Source organism: Zophobas morio, unplaced genomic scaffold, assembly GCF_036711695.1.
Source record: "Zophobas morio isolate AGI-343-1 ecotype UQ-CSIRO unplaced genomic scaffold, CSIRO_AGI_Zmor_V1 ptg000026l, whole genome shotgun sequence".
Taxonomy (NCBI): domain Eukaryota; kingdom Metazoa; phylum Arthropoda; class Insecta; order Coleoptera; family Tenebrionidae; genus Zophobas; species Zophobas morio.
Window position 1 is genome coordinate 764,222 of NW_026972131.1, and position 6,199 is coordinate 770,420.

The 6,199-nt window shown below is 26.0% G+C and overlaps 1 protein-coding gene across 4 annotated transcripts in view; it reads right to left on the bottom strand.

The window, feature by feature from the left end:
* LOC135136235 (neurexin 1) overlaps positions 1–297 on the bottom strand; it is a 95,542-nt gene extending 95,245 nt beyond the window's left edge. For 2 of the 4 annotated variants that reach the window (XM_064065430.1, XM_064065428.1), the window contains exon 1: positions 143–297. The gene's annotated coding sequence lies outside the window, so the exon portion shown is untranslated. Of the gene's footprint in view, positions 1–108 lie in introns of all 4 variants that reach the window. The other 2 variants (XM_064065429.1, XM_064065431.1) reach the window with 2 other exon arrangements.
* Positions 298–6,199: the final 5,902 nt, after the last annotated feature.

Below are 6,199 nucleotides of genomic sequence, written 5' to 3' on the forward strand. Positions count from 1 at the left end.
ACTGGTTAAACCGAAACAAAAGTATACCATCAGAACAACTAGAAATTCGATCGTTGAAACTCTCCCCGGAGTTCACTCAATACGTCGTTGAAAATGAGGCATTCTTACAATGTCTAAATCTCTCAATTGTCGAAGATCTTACCAATGCACTAGTTTCTGAATCGACAACAAGGTTTTAGACACACTGATATTTAGGCACCCGTCACTCGTTAACTCCAATAAGAAAACAATTCACGATCAGGTCACACTGTGCTTTCGCCCGTTTGCTGCACTAGCGTAGTGCCTTGACAAATCTACCCGCGCATGTAGACCTGCGCCCCTATATGGTCAATGGCAGACATAGACGTTACGATAGAAACGTGTCCCCCATAAATCCGATTACGTATATGTACAGTGGCGTGGATCACCTGGCGCCTCCACCAAAAGTGTTAGTTAGCATCATTTGAAATGGAGACGTAACAGTCGTAACACTATTGTCGCTGGCTACTTTATGTTGAATTGTATTCAGTTTGTAATGGATTTCTCAAAAATAACATTCTTACTAGTTATTCTACGACTGGATTTGTTATAATCATAATAAACTGTTGTGTAATCTTAACCTTTTGCTAAAAATATGACTGCTTCACGATAATTAAATGTTGATTAGTAGAGAACGGATTTATATCCCGAATCTTTGATGAAGAATGAGCATATGTACACTACTGGACAAAAGTAAAGCAACTTTTATAAAAATCACAGTTTACTCGTGTTCTTCGGCAACAATCCTGTAGCTGTAGGAACGTCTTGTAATAAAAGCTGGAAGAAAATGCGAAACAAAAAATTCTGTCCTAAATCTCAATGGCGAAAAAATTTACTTTTTAGCAGATGGGCCACATTTATTAAAAAATTTAAACCAATGTTTAGTACAAAACAAAATCATTCAATTACCAAATGATTTTGTTGAAAAATATAAACTAACTTCTGATTTGGTTGACGTGCAAGACATTAAAGATTTTTGTGAAGAAGAAGGCAAATTTGAGCTGCAATTTGCGTTTAAATTAAATGTGGATCTTTTACGATCTAACCATTTTAACAAAATGAAGGTGTCAAATTCTCTAAAAGTTTTAAATCGAAATGTTAGTTGTGGAATAAAATTTGATGCGGAAGAGGAGAGAGGAGACAAATCTTCTCTAATGACAGCTGTTTTTATTGATGTTGTACATAGGTGGTTCCAGTTGATTAGTGCTAGATCAACTATTTTGGCCTTGAACAAGTTTAATATGGCTGTCTATAGAGTTATATTAAAAATAATAACAGAAAAGAAAACGATGTTCCTAAAGGAAAAGAAAATTTAGCTTTACCTAGAAATTGGAATTTTAGTAGAACAAATATTTTATAATTTGAGAGTTTATTTAAAGAATGATAGTTTCCCGTCTGAAAATCTATACCAGAAAAGCTGAAGAAGAAATAAGAAAAAAAAAATTGTTGACCTCTTAATTATTCGCTTTTGAGTTTCTTTATTTTTGTAGTTCTTTGATTTCTCAATTTTTAAATCGTTAGGTTTTTAATGTTTTTTTTTCATTTTTTCAGTTTTACAATTTTCCGATTAAAATTTCACTTTTAATAAGTTTGTCCTTTTGTTAAAAAAATAAAAAACGAAAAATTGAGAAAATGAAAAATTAAAAATAAAGCACTTCCAACTATGTAATTCCAAGTTGATTCGTTCCTTTGATTCTTTATTTTCTCAATCCGAGACTTGTAAATTTTTGTTTTTTTTAATTATTAATTTTTCGATTATTCCATGTTTCGTTTTTACATTTTTCAATTTCTCGGTTTTTTAGTTTTTCCCTTTTCATTATGATTATTATTTTTAAGTAAAATTTTTGTAGTTTTCGATTTTTTAATTTGCAGATATATATTTTAATATTTGCGATTTTCCAAGTTGCTTTTTAATTTTTCGGTTTTCCATTTTTACAATTTTTCGTTTTTTCGAATTTTCATTTTCTCAATTGTTAAGGTTTCAGTGTTACACATTTTCGATTTTACGTTTTTATTTTTGTTTTTTTTTTTCAAATTTACAATTTTATAATTGTTTCATTTTTAAATTTCCCGATTTTTAATTTTTCACTTTTTTCAAGTAATTATTATTAGGATTTTTTTTTCAAATGTACAATTCTTGGCTTTTCAATTACTCTATTTTTCTGTTTCTAGAATTCTTTCAAATCTTTGATTTCTCGGTTTTTAAATTTTTCGGTTTTTCAGTGTTTCGTCTCTTCGATGTTACAATTTTTCAGTTTTTCCATGTTTCTTTTTTTACAATTTCTTCATTTTTTAATTTTTCGGTTTTGGTTTTAAAATTTTTGGATTTTGAAATCAATTTTTTTTTATTGTTTAATTTATAGAAGTTTTTGTTTTTCGTTTTTTCAATTTTTCACTTTCTCGATTTTTAATTAATCAGGGTTTTCAGGTTTCAATATTACAATTTTTCGATTTTTCAATAGTTTGAACATTTTAATTATTCGATACCTCAATTTTTAAATTGTTAGGTTTTTCAGTGTTTCTTTTTCGATTTTTCAGTTTTTAATTTTTTGATTTTTCAATTTTTCAGTGTTACAATTTTCCGATTTTTTGTTTTTTAAAAATTCACTTTTAATAAATTTGTTCTTTTGTTGAAAAATTAAACGAAAAATTGAGAAAAAATTGTGATTTCTTCGATTTTTTAATTTCTCAATTCGAAATTTTTATATTTTTCGTTTTCTTAATTGATAATTTTTCGATTTTTCAGTGTTTCGATTTCTCTATTTTTTAGTTTTTCGATTTTCATTATGGAATTGTTGCATTTTTCAGTAAAATTTTTCTATTTTTCGATTTTTTAATTTGTAGATATTTTAATTTTTCGATTTTCTAATTTGCTTTTCAAGTTTTCGATTTTCTATGTGTTGAATTTTATAATTTTTCGTTTTTTCCATTTTTCAATTCCTAGATTTTTAATTTATCACTTTTTCAGGTTTCTATGTTACATTTTCGACTTTACAGTTTCTATCTTTTTCTCAGATGTTCCATTCTTTAATTGTTTTTTCGTTATGCAATTTTCAGTTTGCTAATTTTTTCAATTTTTCGATATTTCAAGTTTGATTTTTCAATTTTTGATTTTCAATTTTTCATTTCTTCGATTTTTCCATTTTTAATTTTTTTTTTTCAAATTTACAATTTTGTAATTGTTTCATTTTTAAATTTGCCGATTTTTAATTTTTCACTTTTTGCAAATAATTATTAGGGTCTTTATTATTCAAGTTTTGACTTTTCCATTTTCGGATTATTCAGTTTCTGCATTTTTTTAATTTTTTGATTTCTCAACTTTTAAATTTTTCGGTTTTTAGTGTTTCGTTTTTACAATTCCTTAATTTTTTAGTTTTCCGGTTTTTATTTTAAAATTTTTGAACTCTGAAATTAATTTTTTTTTTTTTGAATTTTTGATTGTTTAATTTATAGAAATTTTTGTTTTTCGTTTTTTCAATTTTTCCCTTTCTCGATTTTTAATTAATCAGGGTTTTCAGGTTTCAATACTACAATTTTTCGATTTTTCAATTGTTTTTTCAATTATCCCATTGTTCGATTTCTCAATTTTTTCATTTTTCGATTTTTCAATTTTTAAATTTTTCTATATTTCAAGTTTCATTTTTCAGTTTTTAAGTCTCATTTTTTCGGCTTTTTCAAGTTTTCGTTATTTTTTCAATTCTTCGATTTCTCAATTTTTTTATTTTTCTATTCAATTCAAAATTTCGGTTTGAATCAATTTGTCCTTTTGTTGAAGAATTAAAAAATGACAAATCGAGAAAAATCGAGTATTTGAAAAATTTTATATCGAAAAACTGCAAAATTGTTTCTTTTTGTTGATTTTTTCAATTTCTCGATTTTTAATTATTTTGTTTTTGATGTTTCAGTGTGTAAATTTTTCAGTTTTTCAAAAGTTCAGTTCGCATCAATTTGTCCTTTTGTTAATTAATTAAAAAATAAAAAATCGACAATTTGAAAAATATTAAATCGAAAAATTGCAGAATTGTTGCGTTTTGTCGATTTTTCAATTTCTCGATTTTTAATTGTTTTAGCTTTAAAATTTTTGGATTTTGAAATCAATTTTTTTTATTGTTTAATTTATAGAAGTTTTTGTTTTTCATTTTTTCAATTTTTCACTTTCTCGATTTTTAATTAATCAGGGTTTTCAGGTTTCCATATTACAATTTTTCGATTTTTCGATAGTTTTAACATTTTAATTAATCGATTTTGAGTTTCTTTATTTTTTCAATTCTTCGATATCTCAATTTTTAAATTTTGGGTCTTCAGTGTTTCTTTTTCGATTTTCAGTCTTTAATTTTTTGATTATTCAATTTTTCAGTGTTACAATTTTCCAATTTTTTTGATTTTTTAAAATTTCAGTTTTAATAAATTTGTCTTTTTGTTGAAAAATTAAAAAAGGAAAAACTGAGAAAATAAAAACTTAAAAATAAAATACTTCCAAGTAGATAATTCCAAATTACTTTGTTTCTTCGAGTTTTTAATTTCTCAATTCGAGATTTTTATATTTTTCGTTTTCTTAATTGATAATTTTTCAATTTTTCCGTGTTTCGATTTTTCCATTTTTTAGTTTTTCGATTTTCATTATGAAATTGTTGCATTTTTCAGTAAAATTTTTGTATTTTTCGATTTTTTAATTTGTAGATATTTTAATTTTTCGATTTTCTAATTTGCTTTTTAACGTTTCGATTTTCTGTCTGTTGAATTTTACATTTTTCGTGTTTTAGATTTTTCAATTCCTAGATTTTTAATGTATCACTTTTTCAGGTTTCAGTGTTACAAATTTTCGATTTTACAGTTTCTATCTTTTTCTCAGTTGTTCCATTTTTTAGTTCTTTTTTCGTTACCCAATTTTCAGTTTGCCAATTTTTGCAATTTTTCGATATTTCAACTTTGGTTTTTCAAATTTTAATTTTCAATTTTTCATTTCTTCAATTTGTCCAGAATTTCGTTTTTTCGATGTTACAATTTTTTTTATTTTTCCATGTTTCCTTTTTACAATTTCTTAATTTTTTAGTTTTCCGGTTTTCATTTTAAAATTTTTGAACTTTGAAATTATTATTTTTTTTTGTATTTTTGATTGTTAAATTTATGGAAGTTTGTGTTTTTTCAATTTTTCACTTTCTCGATTTTTAATTAATTAGGGTTTTCAGGTTTCAATGTTACAATTTTGCCATTTTTCAATTGTTTTTTCAATTATCCCATTGTTCAATATCTCAATTTTTTTCTGTTTTCGATTTTTAAATTTTTTGATTTTTCAATTCAATTCAAAATTTCGGTTTGAATAAATTTGTCCTTTTGTTGAACAATTAAAAAATGACAAATTACATTGTAAATGGTAATAACCCGAACGAAAAAAAATAGAAATTGGGCATTTGTTTTTTACAAACAAAGAAGAAAGGTTGGAGGAAGTCTTAAAGGCAATGTTATAATCTAGTTTTCTGAAAATTTTAAAAATGGACAGAGAGGAAAAACCAAAGAGGAGTCTCTGATTGGAAATTCGTTTGAATTTATTTAAAGATACCAAGTTCACTCTCAAAGTCTTCATGACTCAGGGGAATGAGAAATACTCTAAAGAATAAGGAACTGAATGCTGCGAATTTATGGGTTGAGCGATGAAGAGAAGACCAAGGAATGATGGATCAGCAGTGGTAGGTTAAGGTAGGTAAGTCTAAAAATGAATGGAATTTGATTTTTTTGTGTAAATTCTGTTTCAAAACTAGTCACATAATATGAACAGGTTCATGGTATAAAGAAGTCTTCTGGTACCATGATCAGGTTAAGGATATGCGTAAGGGGTAAATCTGATTCAAAATAAAAGGTTACTAATTAAGGTCAGAAGGTGTTGTGTAAATGCCTCCTTGTGTTAGAAAAAAAAATTTAGTGGTCGCTCTATTAGTTGCGCCACATGTAGGCAACCAACTATGCACTAATTACAGTTGTTTATCTGTCAAATATGCAAAGTTGGCCGCATTAGGGCGCTGATGCAAATTTTCTGCAACACCCCTATATTATATTTGATGTCAACAATTTTGAAATAAACAATATAATCACAAAACATCTTTATTAGACGACAAAACACTCATAAAAAGATTGGAACATTTGAAAGTAATGATGTTAAACACTTGGCAACACTGATGTTCAA